General features: G+C 44.0%; 1 long non-coding RNA gene across 1 annotated transcript; it reads left to right on the top strand.

Moving 5' to 3' along the window:
* The first annotated feature begins 13,468 nt into the window (after window positions 1-13,468).
* Window positions 13,469-17,939, top strand: LOC120402307. The gene is made up of 3 exons (XR_005597132.1): window positions 13,469-13,897; window positions 15,837-15,935; window positions 17,683-17,939. It is a non-coding gene; the product is annotated as an uncharacterized LOC120402307 (long non-coding RNA).
* The last annotated feature ends 202 nt before the right edge of the window (window positions 17,940-18,141 follow it).

Below are 18,141 nucleotides of genomic sequence, written 5' to 3'. Positions count from 1 at the left end.
TGTAGTTTCATATTCTACTGCCCTTAATCAGAACTTAGAAGCCTCTAGGAATAGTTAAACAAAATAAAGGAATTTAAACTAGATACACTAAGATATTTTTAACCTCTTCACTACTGAATGGATTTGTTGGTACTTTAAATAGATATTACATTGATATCAAGGTATTCAGTGTCAGGCTATATCAGTAATGAATAGAATCATAGAATATCAGGGTTGGAAGGGACCTCAGGAAGTCATCTTGTCCAACCCCCTGCTTAAAGCAGGACCAATCCCCAACTAAATCATCCCAGCCAGGGCTTTGTCAAGCCTGATCTTAAAAACTTCTAAGGAAGGAGATTCCACCACCTCCCTAGGTAACCCATTCCAGTAATTAATACAATGTTTGCATACAGGTACCCAGTACATTCTGCACCAGCAAAGGAATAGGCCTTCACAAAGGAACAGCCAGCTATAAGGTGCCCCATAAACAGGGGCAGCTCTAGCAATTTCGCTGCCCCAAGCACGGCGGCACGCCGCGGGGGGTGCTCTGGCAGTCGCCGGTCCCGCGGCTCCAGTGGACCTCCTGCAGACATGCCTGTGGAGGGTCCGCTGGTCCCGCAGCTCCGGTGGAGCATCCGCAGGCATGCCTGCGGGAGGTCCACCGGAGCCACGGGACCAGCGGACCCTCTGCAGGCATGCCTGCAGGAGGTCCACTGGAGCCACCTGCCGCCCTCCTGGCGACCAGCAGAGCGCCCCCCACGGCGTACCGCCCAAGCACGCGCTTGGCGTGCTGGGGCCTGGAGCCAGCCCTGCCCATAAAGGCTCAACCCCACCTTGTGGAATAGAATTATCAGAACAGTTTGTATAAATAATACACATATGCAACAGCTTCAGGCATGTGTAAATTGTCAGATGTGATTCTGATTATGTACTGCATTCTAGCTGATAACAATAATCAGATTCTCCTTTGAGCCCTGACGAAGGGGAGGAATCATGCATGCCTCACTGAGTCACAATTCCTTCTCTGCTGCTCCCTTACTGACCCATGCCAGCAGTGGATTATTATCTCACATGTCCTTCCAGCAACAATGGCCTATGAGTTGGAAGTGACGGGAAGGGCCAAGACTCTGTCCATTAGCATTGCCCTGTTTGGAGAGGAGGGGCAAGCAGACATTTACCCATATGTACCTGGACCTAAGGTCTAGGGGAGGCCACACAGAGACACACTAAGTGTGTATGGGTGGGTCTTCCTTTCCCTTCTGCCCCTTCACAGGCACAGAACCCAGGCCACTCTCTCCCTCAATCTAATTTAAGCAATGAGAGTTCATCTGCATTTTCTCAACTAAAAGCAGCACAGACAAAGTACTGACTCTACTCTGACTTGCATTGATTGTACATAGTGTAACTCCATTGACTTCAACTGATTTACTCCTGATTGATCCCAGTCTATGTGAGAGGAATCAGGCCCAATTCATCTACGCTATACCAGCTAAGGTTATCAACTGCAGGAGCGATGCTACCAGTTGCATATTCCAGTGTTCAGTGCTTCAGCTGGTGGTTGTAATGGTTGTGTGGCTGGTGTGCAGTAGTTATGTATGTAATAATGATGATTGTAATTCTACCACTACAAAGGCATTGGTGGTGACACTGTCTTGACAGCAGTTACGCCGGAGAGAGGACAGAAAAGGCAATCTCTTTTGAATGTATTATTATTTATCTCTAGGGTGACCAGAAGAAGATCCTGAAGAGAAGATTTAAGAGTCACCTGACCATAAGCAAAGGAAGTACATTACTTCCATAGTGTACCTGAGCTGCTACACTCCTCCATCCTGAGAAAAGCAGGCGTTTGAAGGTTACTGACAGATATTGCTCCTCACATAAAATAAGAATATATTGTGGCCGAGCAATCTGCCTGGACATACTAGTATTAGCCATTGGTTTCTTTTTGAGTTTGAGACAGACTTTATCCCATCCTCATTTGCAGTGCATTCCATTTCCCAGGAGTGGCATTCTAATAAGGTGGAGTGGCCTCATTCCAGTGACAAGGAGATTAACTCACCCTGTTGGGCTCAGCTAACCCATCCCCACCCCACTTGCAGGAAGTGCAGGGGTGGAGGGAAGGAAATATAAGAGCAGGGTCCTGCATCTCAGTTGGAGCCAGACCATAAAGGTGAAAAAAACCCAGGGTCTCTGCCAACCTGACCCAGGGGAAAATTCCTTCCATCTTCCATTCCCTGTAGGCTTTCTTCTTTTTTTAAATCATCTGTTTGAGATGCTTGTTCATCCAACTTGGTCTGCAACCCTTCCCTACACATTTTTCCCCCTTGTTTAGGATGCAGGCTTCAGATAGTTTCTGCAACTTTAACTTAAAGTAATTCCAAGATTCCTTCACATTCAAGCTCCTTGTGATGACAGACTTTCAATAGTATTTTAATGTTTACATTACCAGCTCTATCCAAAATAGGAGGTGAACTGAAGGGGAACAATACAGCATTTTTCCGGGCTTGATGAAAAGCTGAACACCAATGGAATGACCCAGTGAGAATGAATTTCAACATTAAAAGGTTTGTCTGAGAAAGGAGAAAGTAAAAAGGGAAGCAGGGAGTGATCATTGGAAGGCAAAGTGTAATAAGAGTGAGATGTCTGTAATGCAAGCTGAACTCCAAAAAAAATGACTACATCACGTCTATTCCTTTTCATGGCTAGAAGCAATTCTATGGAATGTACCATATATGGAAGCCATATGTTGTATAAACCCAAAGGTGTCTATAGAATGGTTCTGTGTGATTCTCTCAGAAAAAAAATTTGTATTGATCATTTGTAAATAGCACACTTAACACAGTAGGAAAATAAATTACAGTACATAGGGGGTTCAAAGAGCTAGAGGCAATATTTGCAAATAACTTGATTTATAAATGTATAGCATGAGAGTTTTGGTATGCTTTTTTTTAACCAAGAACAGTATATATTGCTTTTAAATGACTCTTTTGCAAATTATATAAAAGTAACCAGACACTTTGTAAATATTTAGTGTATTTCATGCAACAAATATCTTCCTTCCAGTGCATATGAAAAGCTTTGAGCCATGCAGTTTAGTAGAGAAAATATAGATAATTACATTGCCATTTATTCAGCAGAAATGTTACCTATCTTTTCCACACATTACAAGACTTGCAGAAACCACATAATGGGCTTCCTTTGCTTTCTAGCTATTCAGCAGAAATGTGGTCATCTTGCAGAATGCTTTCTAGTCAGTTCTATTTAGCCATCTGCTTGGGAACTTCCCGTGGAAAGCCATAAGGAGGTGTAATGGATACCCACCAATTGCAGAATACTCATCCTTGGACAGTGAAACGACCTTGGAGAAGCATTTTAAACATGTTTAGAAGTTCATCCTCTTCTGAGCTGTAGTAGCAATAGAAAATCCTATGCCCTTTAGGAATTTATAACTGTAAGGACTGTTAAGATTCCCCTGGCTTCAGATAATACCCCACTTACCCACAATCATCATTGCTTGTTAGCAAATAATTGTTCTCATATGTTATTATGGAAATGTAGTCCATTTTTTGAAGTCACTATGACGGGTTCCCCTTGGGGTGCCACCTGGAACTGGGGTACCACTGTCCCTGCCTGACCCACCAACCTGGGTTCCTACTCCCCTGTAATGCTCAGGGTCGCCCAGAGGGGGGGGGGCAAGTGGGGCAATTTGCCCTAGGCCCCGCAGGGGCCCCCATGAGAGTTTTTCGGGGCCCTTGGAGCGGGGTCCTTCACTCGCTCCGGGGGCCCCAGAAAACTCTCGTGGGACCTGGGCCCCCAGAGCTTCTTCCGCTCTGGGTCTTTGGCAGCAATTCAGAGGCGGGGGGTCCTTCTGTTCTGGAACCCACCCCTGAAGTGCCCCGAAGACCCGTGGTGGGGGGTCCTTCCGCCCCAGGACCCACCGCTGAAGTGCCGGGTCTTTGGCAGTAATTCGGCGGCAGGGGGCCGGAGCTGGTCTTCGATGCACTTCGGCGGCGGGTCCCGGAGCGGAAGGACCCCCCGGCGCCGAATTATCGCCAAAGCGGGGGGCCCCCACCGCCGAGGACCCCAGGCCCCCTTAATCCTCTGAGCGGTCCTGGTAATGCTGTGACAAGCTGCAGACACGCTCCCAGTCTCACATTTTCACCAGTACGCAGGTACGGACACACCTAGCTGCAGCGACTCCTGAGATCAGCTCTGCATGGGAAGGCTTCAGCTAAGGCATCTCCCAGTTCCTAAGACACGCGGCCCACTCTGGAATGTAAACCCTAAATTATACCGTCTTGCTCTGCACAGAGATTTGTACGATGTAAACTCATGAGATTCGCCCCCTCCCTCAGTGTGGAGAAGAATATACACAGTTTTCTGCCCCCAGTTATGACTTCCACACACTGCTTTTAGACAACGCATAAAAAAAGTTTATTAACTACAAAAGATATATTTTAAATGATTAAAGCAACTTAAGCAAACGGATCAAAGCAGATTACTGAGTAAATAAAGTAAAACCACACAAACTAAGATTAATATACTAAAGAAACTGGATATGTGTAGCAAATTCTCACACTAAATGTTGTTTTAGGCAGATTGTAGATATTCTTGAAGGCAAGCTGCACTTGCTTGCAGCTTAAAACTCCAGGTATTCCTTTCACAGGCTAGAAATCCCTCTAGCCAGGGTTCAGCCCTTCTCCCCACAGTTCAGTCCTTGTTTCTCAGGTGTTTCCAAGTTTTCCTTTGGGCGGGGAGACAGTGAAGAAGAACTAAAATGATGTCACTCCCCTGCCTTAAATAGTTTTTGCATATGGTGGGAACCCTTTGTCTCCAATTTTAATTCCCACGCCTTTCAGGGGAAAAACACTGGTATTCTATGTTGGAGTCCAGTACCAAGTGACTTGGTCACATGCCCCTGTAGGGACATAGCAGCTATGACTCAGAGGCTGTTTGTAGCATCCATGGGAAGACTCCCCAGGAAGTCTCCCTGGTGGAACACTACCTCCTTCTAAGGCCTATTTTTCTTCCTAATGGTCCATTGACTTGAATGGTTTCTTCCCAGCCAGCCATCTAGACTGATAGCTTTTTGTCTAGTTGGCGTTCCTTATGTGTAAACACAATTTGTAATACAGATACATAGTCAATATTCCTAACTTCAGATATAAAAATGATACATGCATACAAATAGGATAATTCAATAAATTATAACCTTTCTAATGATATCTCACATGACCTATCTTGCATAAAGTACATTATAATTATGTCATAATCATATCATAATAATATTACTGTGAAGAATATGAGGCATAATGCCACACTCACGATGACAGATGCACACAGGCATGAGCACGCGCACCAAAGATGTGTTTAGATGGGCAGGATGCTAATCATTGTAAGCACCGTCTCTTCATCAGATTGTTTTTTCTTTATCACGTTTCTCCATTGATATAACATGCCTATTTACACCAGATTGTTCATGCATATTTATGAGCTGATGGAGAATACTTTGGGAAAGGAAGCCGAGGGGTTTGTATAGTATAGTACCCACCACAGATTCACAGAGAACTGAAATGGAAATAATTAGTCAGATAAAGAGACAGGTTATACTGGCTTGTGCATACGTCCTGTCAAAACATAAGTGAATGAAAAGTAATGGATGCTGGCACTCAGTTTAAGAGCAAACTACAGCAGGCAAACATTGATGGCAGCGAACAGCGGAGGCTAACAGAGGGAGTTTGCCTGGGATCTGTCTGAGAGGAGATACGCTAAGTGCTGCATTAGGGGGGCTGTGTTGGTGAGTATCTGAGTGTCTGTTGCAGGGACAGTTTGCCAGTTTGTCAGTTTGACCGTGTGCTTGATTGTTTGTTTGAAAAGTGTGAATTGGGAGTGCTTTGTTCCAGGTGGGCCTTGAGTGGGCCTGACTGTTATAAAAAGGCAGTCAGCAGCGAACCAGCTGAGCAGTGAACAGCAGAGGCTAACAGAGGGAGTTTGCCTGGGAGTTCGCCTGGGGAGAGTGCACTGAGGCTTTCATCTTTAATCACCCTGATATCTGCTGGGAGAGCAATACAGCGGTGCACAGACAATCCAGGAAGTTTTTGGAACGTGTAGGGGACAATTTCCTGGTGCAAGTGCTGGAGGAACCAACTAGGGGCAGAGCTCTTCTTGACCTGCTGTTCACAAACCAGGAAGAATTAGTAGGGGAAGCAAAAGTGGATGGGAACTTGGGAGGCAGTGACCATGAGATGGTCAAGTTCAGGATCCTGACACAAGGAAGAAAGGAGAGCAGCAGAATATGGACCCTGGACTTCAGAAAAGCAGACTTTGACTCCCTCAGGGAACTTATGGGCAGGATCCCCTGGGAGAATAACATGAGGGGCAAAGGAGTCCAGGAGAGCTGGATGTATTTTAAAGAATCCTTATTGAGATTGCAGGAACAAACCATTCTGATGTGTAGAAAGAATAGCAAATATGGCAGGTGATCAGCTTGGCTTAACAGTGAAATCCTTGCTGATCTTAAATGCAAAAAAGAAGCTTACAAGAAGTGGAAGATTGGACAAAGGACCAGGGAGGAGTATAAAAATATTGCTCAGTCATGCAGGAGTGAAATCAGGAAGGCCAAATCACACTTGGAGTTGCAGTTAGCAAGAGATGTTAAGAGTAACAAGAAGGGTTTCTTCAGGTATGTTAGCAACAAGAAGAAAGTCAAGGAAAGTGTGGGCCCCTTACTGACTGAGGGAGGCAACCTAGTGACAGAGAATGTGGAAAAAGCTAATGTACTCAGTGCTTTATTTGCCTCTGTCTTCGTGAACAAGGTCAGCTCCCAGACTACTGCACTGGGCAGCACAGCGTAGGGAGGAGGCGACCAGCCCTCTGTGGAGAAAGAAGTGGTTCAGGACTATTTAGAAAAGCTGGATGAGCACAAGTCCATGGGGCCGGGTGTGTTGCATCTGAGGGTGCTAAAGGAGTTGATGGATGTGATTGCAGAGCCATTGGTCATTATCTTTGAAAACTCATGGCGATCGGGGGAGGTCCCGGATGACTGGAAAAAGCCTAATGTAGTGTCCATCTTTAAAAAAGGGAAGAAGGAGGATCCGGGGAACTACAGGCCAGCCAGCCTCACCTCAGTCCCGGGAAAAACCATAGAACAGGTCCTCAAGGAATCAATTTTGAAGCACTTAGAGGAGAGGAAAGTGATCAGGAACAGTCAGCATGGATTCACCAAGGGCAAGTCATGCCTGACTAACCTAATTGCCTTCTATGAGGAAATAACTGGGTCTGTGGATGAGGGGAAAGCAGTGGATGTGTTATTCCTTGACTTTAGCAGTACATACAGTCTCCCACAGTATTCTTGCTGGCAAGTTAAAGAAGTATGGGCTGGATGAATGGACTATAAGGTGGATAGAAGGCTGGCTAGATCGTCGAGCTCAACGGGTAGTGATCAATGGCTCCATGTCTAGTTGGCAGCTGGTTTCAAGAGGAGTGCCCCAAGGGTCAGTCCTAGGGCCAGTTTTGTTCAATATCTTCATTAATGATCTGGAGGATGGCGTGGACTGCACTCTCAGCAAGTTTGCAGATAACACTAAACTAGGAGGAGTGGTAGATACACTGGAGGGTAGGGATAGGATACAGAGGGACCTAGACAAATTAGAGGATTGGGCCAAAAGAAACCTGATGAGGTTCAACAAGGACAGGTGCAGAGTCCTGCACTTAGGATGGAAGAATCCCATGTGCTGCTACAGATTAGGGACTGAATGGCTAGGCAGCAGTTCTGCAGAAAAGGACCTGGGGGGTTACAGTAGATAAGAAGCTGGATATGAGTCAACAGTGTGCCCTTGTTGCCAAGAAGGCTAATGGCAGTTGGGGCTGTATAAGTAGGGGCATTGCCAGCAGATCGAGGGATGTGTTCATTTCCCTCTATTTGACATTGGTGAGGCCTCCTCTGGAGTACTGTGGACAGTTTGGGCCCTACACTACAAGAAGGATGTGGAAAAATTGGAAAAAGTCCAGCAGAGGGCAACAAAAATGATGAGGGGCTGGAGCACATGACTTATGAGGAGAGGCTGAGGGAACTGGGATTGTTTAGTCTGCAGAAGAGAAGAATGAGGGGAGATTTGATAGCTGCTTTCAACTACCTGAAAGGAGGTTCCAAAGAGGATGGATCTAGACTGTTCTCAGTGGTAGCAGATGACAGAACAAGGAGTAATGGACTCAAGTTGCAGTGGGGGAGGTTTAGGTTGGATATTAGGAAAACCTTTTTCACTAAGAGGGTGGTGAAGCACTGGAATGGGTTACCTAGGGAGGTGGTGGAATCTCCTTCCTTAGAGGTTTTTAAGGTCAGGCTTGAGAAAGCCCTGGCTGGGATGATTTAGTTGGGAATTGGTCCTGCTTTGAGCCAGGGGTTGGACTAGAAGACCTCCTGAGGTCCCTTCCAACCCTGATATTCTATGATTCTAGAGGCCATCTAAAAAGAGTCAAGGAGGCAGATCACAAAGTATAGACATATGTACTGAAAAACTGTCACTGTTGCATAACCTCTGACTTATTCAGTGCTTTTATTTAAGATGAAAAAACCTACTTCTGGGCTGTGCTGATATCTTCCTTTTTACCTGGTACCTGGATTACAGGTCCTGTAAAAGTGAAGGCAAAAGTATCACACTTCTCTACTGTGTTATACTTACACAGGTGAGGAGAATTGTTTGAGTACAGGACTGTCAGGCAGGATCTCCCATGTTCTGAGCCTGTCAGAAGCAAATCTCATACCCTCCCTGCCTTAGTTCCTCATCTGTGAAACAGTGATAATAATACTTATTTATGGAGGGAGGATAGGGCCCCAGGATTCTATTTCTGCTCCTTATGCCCCCATATATTGCTTACTAAATATTAGTGAGTTTACTGAGTCCTCAGTTCTGCTGTGCTTACCTTCTCCTATCTCATAGCTCTTGACTGGCATTTCATTGAGTCTCTGGATTTTGCCTCCACGTTCCACAAAAGGATTTCCCTGGGCTCTCTAGTGTTCCATTCTCTGTCTCCATGTCTGTTTGCTTTTCACCAGGGTTACTTTTGTCAGCAGTGGATGAGTTCTGTATTTCTTTTGCCCTCATTATTTTCTGTGTATAGTGTATATTTTGCTTTGCATTTTAGTCTCCTCTAACGCTTTTGGGGTTCCCCAGGCATGCCTGTAACATTCCTGCATTTCAGGGCCCAGGGAGCCTCCTTCAGTGGTGGCAGGGAATCAGTGCTCACAGTTGATTAATCTCTCCGCTATTGAGATCTGGGAGTGGGTGGGCACAAGCCCACCCATGTCTAAAGGTCCTTCCCCCAGCCTAAGCAATTAAACCCAGAACTCAAATGATTCTGGGGGACAACTAATAAAAAAACCAGGGACAGGTGTGAGGGCCATAAGCAGGGAATCAGAGGGAGACACTGAGCAGAGAACCCCAGACACCGCCTACTGCTACTCAAAGATCTCTAGGAAGCCAGCGGATGTGGCCCAGAGGACCTCTGCCCGGATGCATGATCAAATGGAGGAATAGAAATAGGTCCCGCAGTCATGCAGAGGACCAACCTGTCCAGCATCCTCCTCCTACTTTTATAAACGGCCATCTTGGTCAGCACCAGGAGGAGGTTGATGAAGAGGTCTTGTGACTTCATAGAGTCCCGGATAGGGTGTATGTAAATCAGGAAGTGTGGGGAAAAGTGCAGCCAGAACCTTAGGAGAAGGTTCTGAAGGAGCCGGAAAAGGTGCTGCAACCTGGCACACTCCAGGTAGATGAGCGTCAGGGTCTCCCTGATGCTGCAGAAGGGGCTGGTTAGTCTCTCAACTGAGCAAGCAGTAGCGCAGGCCTCCTGAATGAGGGCTGAGCTGGTAGAGTGAGTGGCTCAGTCCTTCTGGGTAAGGGCTGAGCAAATCAATAGTCTGTAGCTCAGGTCTTCTGGCTGAGGGTTGAGCAAATCAACAATCAGTGGATCAGCCTTCTAGCGTAAGGGTTAGCACTCATCCAGCCCCTGGTGCGGGGCCAGGGGTAGTGGGACCTGGGTCCATCCTGCTCCACAGAGTCCAAGCCCAGGGCCCTAGAAGCAATGGATGATCCCATAACCGGGTGAGGTGAGAACGTGAGGTCACAGTCTTACCTTCTGGCAACACAACAGGACCAATGTCTCTATTCCCCGGGCTACTTCCTACTGGCATCTGGTCAAACTGTTCTGTGGTGCTGGAGCCTGGTTCCTGGTCTCCTTGTCGAGTGCCCTGCTTGCTGCTCCCTTGTTGGGTCTCTTAGTCTCTTGGGGCAAGGGTTTGCTTTTCCCCCAAGCTGGCTCCAGAGGGTCATTGCCTGCCACAGCTGGTCAAGGGCTCTGCTGGTGGTTTGGCTCCCTGGGAAGGATGTCTGGCTCTTTCCCTCTACACCATGGGGCACGGTCATTTGCTGATTTAAATCAGTGTAAATGGTGAATTCTCTTTAACTTGAAATCTTTAAACCATGATTGAGGACTTCAGTAACTCAGCCAGAGGTTAGGGTTCTATTTCAGGAGTGGGGAAGGTTTTGTGGTTTGTGATGTGCAGGAGGTCAGACTAGATGATCACGATGGTCCCTTCTGGCCTTACTGTCTATGAGTATGAGTCACTGGAAAATAATACATTCCGGTGACTTCAGTGGGCTTTGTATCAAGCCTTAATTTCTAACCCAGCCAGAATCAGGAAGGTTAGAAATAGGATGGCTACATATGCACGCCCAGAATACAGGAGTTCTGAATGATATGGGTGTCACGGAGTGTGGGGGAGTCCGGTCCTGCACCCCTCTTCCTGGGACTCACAGTGACTATCAGCCAGCCAGTAAAACAGAAGGTTTATTGGACAACAGGAACGCAGGCTACAGCAGAGCTTGGAGATACAGCCAGGACCCCTCAATCTGGTCCTTCTGGGGGTGCAGGGAACTTAGTTCCCAGCTTGGGATTCCCTGCACTGCACCCCCCAGCCCAAAACCGAAACCGACTCAACCCTCTCCAGCCGGCTCTCCCATCCCCCGTGCAGACAGTCCCTACTCCATCACAATGGGTCCACCCCTACCTGAGTGATCCCACCCACGCTAAAATGGTATCTTCTGTGTGTCCATGATGATATCAAATAAAACCACGTTTTATTTTATATCAGCACTGGGCAAGGACAAAACAGGACTGTCCATCTTAAAACCATCTGAATGGCCTGCCTAATTAGAAAGTTTTCAGGAAACTGATCTCATGAGATTCCCAGTCTGATTACCCAAATAAAGATACTCAGAAAAGTCCAAGTAAAAAATTAACCACTTTAGAGCTCTCCCTGTGATCTCAGGCCAGAATTTAAGATTCTCACTAGTCGTATGGTTTAAAGTTTCAAAAGCAGCAGATAATTCCGGCATTACAAACAAACTACTCCTTTGCCTCGCTCTGCCGATAAAGGATTTCTTGACTTCATTTCCTTGACGCTACTACTATAATAGTCTTTTGAAAGTTTAGCTTCAATTATAGTATTGCAACAACTTGAATTCTGGCCTGGTGTTAGAGAAACAGCATTAAAGCCATTTTATCTTTCCAAGTGGTTTCATGGACAATGGCTCATCTGCTATTGCCTACTTAGGTTGTAAGAACCCAAGTCCTATTTCTAGCCCACTTAGTTTTGATTTATGTGTGTTTCTTTCTGGCAATATTATTCAGATACTTGGTTTTTGAAGGTCAATATTTTAACAAAAAATATTTCACCCACAATTAATTGTGGGCACAAATGATAAACACCGTATCAGAATGCACCCATAAACCAGAGAGATGTCTAAATGCTATCACTTGTTTCCATAATTACTTGTATGCACAATTTCTCCCCCTGCAATTTAGTACAGGTACATAATTAGAGGCTAGGTTCAGCCCATTTTTTAAAATATGTCTCTATAAGCCTGAAGTATTCTTACAGTTTCTCTGATGGATCTGTTTGCTGACTGCAACAATAGACACTTTCATTAGAAATCTTGGAGTTATTTCTGTTTCATACTTCTCCCCGATACCAGTTAATACTTTATAATCAGAAATTCTACTGTCACCTGAGGAATATTACCATTCTTTGTTAACTTGTCAGAGTCTGGATACCTTTGTTCAAGTCTTGGTCTCTGTGAGATTCAGCTACACAGGGGTCGACAACCTTTCAGAAGTAGTGTGCCGAGTCTTCATTTATTCACTCTAATTTAAAGTTTCGCGTGCCAGTAATACATTTTAACGTTTTTAGAAGGTCTCTTTCTATGTCTATAATATATAACTAAACTATTGTAGTATGTAAAGTAAATAAGCTTTCAAATATTTAAGAAGCTTCATTTAAAATTAAATTAAAATGCAGAGCCCCCCGGACTGGTGGCCAGGACACAGGCAGTGTGAGTGCCACTGAAAATCAGCTCGAGTGCCGCCTTCGGCACGCGTGCCATACGTTGCCTACCCCTGAGCTACAATAACCCAAAAGTGACTAGTATTTTGCTTTGCCTTTTATTTTATTTTTACCTACTGCAGAATTCTACTGGTAGTTACAACATAGACCACATCAATTCTGCAGGACATGCATGGATATCTGACAATATACTGAATATAATAGTTATTAGTTGTACAGAAATTTCACAGTTTTGCTCTACTTATGTGTTTGACTGATCCCATGTACCCGGGGTTACTTCTACATCAAGTTTTATCTGAACTTGTATTAAAATATTGTATTGGCTTTTGTTCCTGTTTTGCTCCTTTCTTTAAGTATAAAGAGCATAGAAATTGTTAATAGTTTTAAACCTTAGTCCTATTCTACTTGGGCTTTTACTTAAATTTCCCATTTAGATCTTCGTAAATTGCTTTAAGATTTTGCATGACAATCACTATGCAAAATAACACGGTAGACTCAAAATTTTGCTTATAATGGATATTTTTTCTTATTCTGCTTTTCTACATTGTAATGAATTAGTTTAAAGATTTAGCTTAAGTGTCAGCGCTTAGATCCTATGCCAATGGGCACTATTCAATACTATAAAATAAAATAAATTAGTATAGGGTATTAGTTAATTTATAACATATTCCAATATAAAAGTAGAAGTTTTATGTGGCTCAGTAACTCACCAGGTTATTAAAAGGGGCATAAAAGATAGTTCACATTTTTTTTCCCTTTCGTGTTAACAGGAGGCTTTGATTTCTCTACAGGATTGAGTAACAATTAATGCAAAAAACATCAAGAAGAAAAGAAAAACAGCAGCTTTCTTGTCAAGCACTATGGGTGTCAATACCTGGCCAAACTGGGCTGCAAAGCAAGAGCCTTACTTCTCTGCATCACCACACTGCAAAGCCAGCTGGAGGAACTGCAACTAATACCCCTCAAAGAGGGGCTACACCTGCTGACTCAGCATGATCAGCTGACTAGCAGCAGACTCTTGATTAGCACCTCTTTGCATAAAGCTTCCTGTTCCTGCCCCACCCCTTGTCTGAGCAACTAGTTAGTAGATCTATTGCTGACTAGAACTCTGAGATCAAGTTCTGGTTCCCACTCATTTTTCTGTTGCCTTGACTTGTGCCTTATTCCAGCTCCTTGCCCTAACTCCAGTTATCGACTATGGCTTGGCCCTTGGTGTGACTCTGAGTCCAGTTTGACCCTTGGCATGGCTTCTAACTCTGACTTCAGCTCTGACCCCGATGTGACCTCTGGCTCCAACTCTGGTTTAACCCTTGAGGTGACTTCTAACTCTGGCTGTGACCCTCGGTGTGACTGCTGACCCTGACTCTACTTCTGGCTGTGAGCGTTAGGTCAGACTGCCCACATTACAGGTCCTGACAGTTCTGAACAACTTACGCTGCAGTTTTGTTCTTTGCTGAGGAAGGAAGAAAGAACACAATAGCTACTGTTGCATTTTGGAGATCTCTGGAGTTGGTGGTCAGTTCTTGGAAATTACTGAGGGACAATTAAGTTGTGTTCAGCTAGAGCTTTTATTTATTTATTTATTTATTTATTTATTTATTTTGCCACGTTACTATATCTATTCATACAATGCAGGGAAGAAAGGATGTATATCCAGTTTCTAACAGTGTTTGTGTGTGACTTGGAACACTATAGACTGTGTCAGAATAATAGATTTCATGTTATTTTAATTCCCCTTTGATGTGCCAAATTGTGAACATTTCTTTTATGTGAAGTATTATTTTCAGCATAGTCCTGTATTTCTCTTAGCGCCTTCCCTTTTACACTGTGAGGGACACTACATCATCACCACCTGACAGGGTATTTTTCCCCACCGCTGGAGTGCAACTAATTTGTTTATTAAGTTATTCATTCATTTGAAAATAACTTTTACAAATTTAGGTTATAATTACTTTCTCTTTTAGCTGATAGTAGAAAACAAAAATGCATCCAACCGAATCTGTTACCTCGAAGAAACAGAGCACATAAATAGTTGTTACCTAATAAAATGAGGAGGTCAGATATCAAAGGAACAGAATTTATACCCATTCCTCATCTTGATTAGAATTCTCAAATTACTGCAGTATGCCCCTATTTCCTGCTGGCTGCTCTTCTTCATCAGTAACAAATCCCTTTAGAAGTTGTTGATAATAAACACATGAGGCTGATTAAATCTGTAAAACAATTTGCTTATTTGCAGTTTCAATCCTGCTGTGGTTTCTTATTCATTCTTTGAAAGGTTGCCATTTACTGACTGGGATTTTCTGTGGCTGTGAAACTGAAATGCTTAACAGTATGTACAGTCTATCAGATTTACTTCCATATATCTTAAATTGGACAAATTGGGTCCTGGACTCACTTTTGGTAGAGAGCCTGATTTTGCAATGCTCAGTCGGTTAAATGAACAAACCTGACCACCCAGCTAGAGAGCTGCGGCCTGTATCCAATAACTCTGGGATCATATGTTAGGACAAGCGCATGTGGTAAATGCTGGAAGATCCATATATTTCATCAGTACAAAAAGACAGATGATCATCTGAGTGTGATGAAGCCAAAGTAAATAAACTAAAAGAAAAAATACACCAATGTGGCATGAAATAAATGTGGCAAAACCAATCTCGTCACCAGGCTCATTCCTATAAATTCTTACATCATAGGTGTTTGAATATGGTGTGGATTGCCAAGGGTGTTCTCGCAGCACCAATTACGCAAGAAAATGTATATCTTCATCATGGATCATTTGGTTACACTCTTGCCTCGGAGCCAGGTTGTGGTTTCAAGCTCCTCCTTAGCATGTGAGATCCCACCCACTGCTGGCAGAGCAATTATTAGTTGTATCATTAATTATGATGATTATGATTATTGCAGCATTGCTCGGTCATGGACCACGACCCCATTGTGCTGGGCACTGTATAAACACAGAACAAAAAGACAGTCCCTGCCCTAAAAAGCTTACAGTCAAAATATAAACCCAGGAACAACAGGTGGAACCAGACAGACTGACAGGGGCAGCACAAGGAAACAGTCATAGTGGTTGCTGCAGTATAACTAACCTATATGAACTAGCAGCTGCTGCGCTGTTAAAAGTGCTATTCTTTAGCTGACAGACATTTAACTGTGGTTGCAGCAGCTCTGCCATTTACACACACAGAACTGGGAAAGGTGGGCAGAATTCTTCTGGACACATCACGTGACATAACACTCCAAAGGACATAGAGCTCGAAGTGGCCAGGTCACATTATGCAACCTGACCTGCAGATTCTTAATTCTCAGCTCTCAGATTCCCCATCACAGGAATCCATTCCATGACCATAAAAGTCAAAGCACAGGAACAAACTCAGGGACTGCATGAAAAAGATTTTCATGTTAGTGGTTTTGACCACTCACATTTGACTTTACTGCCTGCTCTTTTCAGATCAACAATGAAGGAGGAAAATAGTCACTGAGGAGAGACAAGACTTTTTCAATACCAAACTAAGGATTCTGGGAAGATCAAGAAGCCATGCAACATATGGTATGTGAAGATGTATCACTACCTGAAATTCAGGTCTGGGAGAAAATGTCAGATTTAGGGCTAGATTGTGGCATCTAGCCAAAGCCCAGAGTCAAGGGAACTATGGAACCACATCAGCTGAGTGGGGATTCACGAGATACAATCCTTTCCTAGCTCCCCAGAGGGCCGGGGGAGGCCTCATGTAACACCAACCAGTTGGATGATCTGGCATGCATTAACATCGAGCTTAGCAGGTCATTGAAAGGGGCTGAGCTCCCTGCCCAGTTTACAGCAATTTGTATCCTGGGGGTGCATGGAAGGAACAGTCTCTGTGGTTTCCTGTGAGTGGTGTACAGTGAGTGTGATGTGGAAGGGGGAATATTCTCTACAAGGAGTCACACACCATAAACCTTATAAGGCACTGTTCACACCGTAAGTTTGCAACATTATAATGAGAGCTGTTATGACAGATTATGTAAAATCGCACATGGTTAAACTCCATGCCTGTCTCTATATCATAGCCAAATGCTGCTTGCCTTTATCATCAGAGAAGTCCCAGTAATATCAATGGGGCTATCCTCATCAGGGGGATATGTGTGCTTGGGGCGGCAAGCCACAGGGGTCGCTCTGCCGGCGCCGCAAGGGCGGCAGCCTGCCTGCCATGCTTGGGGCGGCAAAATGCCTAGAGCTGCCCCTGATCCTCATGAGTCAGCTGAGCAGTAATATGAAGCAACTTGATGTGACTGACTTTATTAATAACAAATAATAAAATAATACCCTCCTTTGGATTTCCCAGTATGCCCCATCTTCTAAGTATCCTCAGAGCAAGGGCTTTTTTACTGTAGTTCTGTGTTTTGTATAGCATTAACCATATGATTAGTGCTAAACAAATAGTGTAAAATTTCAGCTCAGTGTATAAGGTTTTACAGTCATAAGAGCTATGTATATAACTATTCATGCAACATGAATTCAAGACCTCAAAATTGTATAAATCATTCTTTATTAACCATTTGCGCATCAAATCCATCCAATCACAAGGATATGTTTTGTTTTCATTGTGTGGGTCTTCTGGGATACACTGTATAAACATTTCAGGAAATATTTTGTCTATTGTTATTTTTATTCAGGGTGGGAAAAAGCCCTTTCATTGTCTACATCCATGTCAGCCTTAGCCATTGCTCTTTGATTTATTTATGCTGGATGCTTTTGACAGTGATTCAGGGTTGCAATTTGTGGGGTATCAGTAATGCATAGAGTTGCTGGTTTGTAAATTCTTGCTAAATTTGAATGCCAAGGATAGTACTCAAGAGCATGTTGGAAATACTGCTGGGCTCCAGCGGGAAAGTCTGTCTCAGCTAGCAGCCAACCCTCAATAAGACATTTGTTTACATGTTTCTGTTTGTTTTGCTGTTTTTCTTTTTTTTCTCTCCCCCTTGCTTCTAAACTCATTTAAAAAGGAAACTATAACAGCTACCAGGCACATATGCCAAACATAGTGGAGCACTTCTAAAGCTAGGTCTCTTTTAGCAAAGCAGAGTGCAATACAAAAAAAAAATAATAAAATAAAAGGCAAGTGAGACACAGGTAGATAGAAGAGGATACAAACTTTGGGAAATAAGATTAATTGTGCTTGCTATGAATTCGGCAAGTTTTGTATGGGAATGCACCTCATCTGAGTCACCAGATGCTTAGGGCCTTGCAGATTTTAAATAGCCTCATTTTCAAAACTCCGTTCCCTCTAAGTGATGCTAGATGATTAATTCAACAGGCTTTGATGTGTCATGTGTGGATGGCATTGGAGCACAGAGCAGGCCCAGTTGGGGATCTCTGGAAATGAGAAATCTGCAGTGAATGAAGTTACTTTTTCAAAGACGTCCCAGTGCTCTTTATTCAGCCAAGAAAGGGGAAGAAGCCAAGAAACCAGAGATTGGGACTCCCCACAGGTGAAGACTACAGGCCAAGCTCGCCTTTCAGGCATAGGCATGCCTGCATTGATTGAAAATAAATGGCACATAAAATAGAAAATTCTGGTATTGTGGTGGGTGCCTATTTCTGTGCAACTCTGCAAAAAAGTGCTCTTTTTCTCACTGGAGATTGTGATGAAATGTTTGTTTGAACTGCGCAGTGTGGACAGAAGCTGTGTGCTTTCTTTAATCCTGCTAACTTTTGGACTGACAGATAGACATTCACTGGGGTTTTGTGCTGCTATACAGAAGCTCCCCGACTT

This window comes from Mauremys reevesii, linkage group 3, assembly GCF_016161935.1.
Source record: "Mauremys reevesii isolate NIE-2019 linkage group 3, ASM1616193v1, whole genome shotgun sequence".
Lineage (NCBI taxonomy): Eukaryota > Metazoa > Chordata > Testudines > Geoemydidae > Mauremys > Mauremys reevesii.
This window is presented reverse-complemented; position numbering and strand designations above follow the sequence as displayed.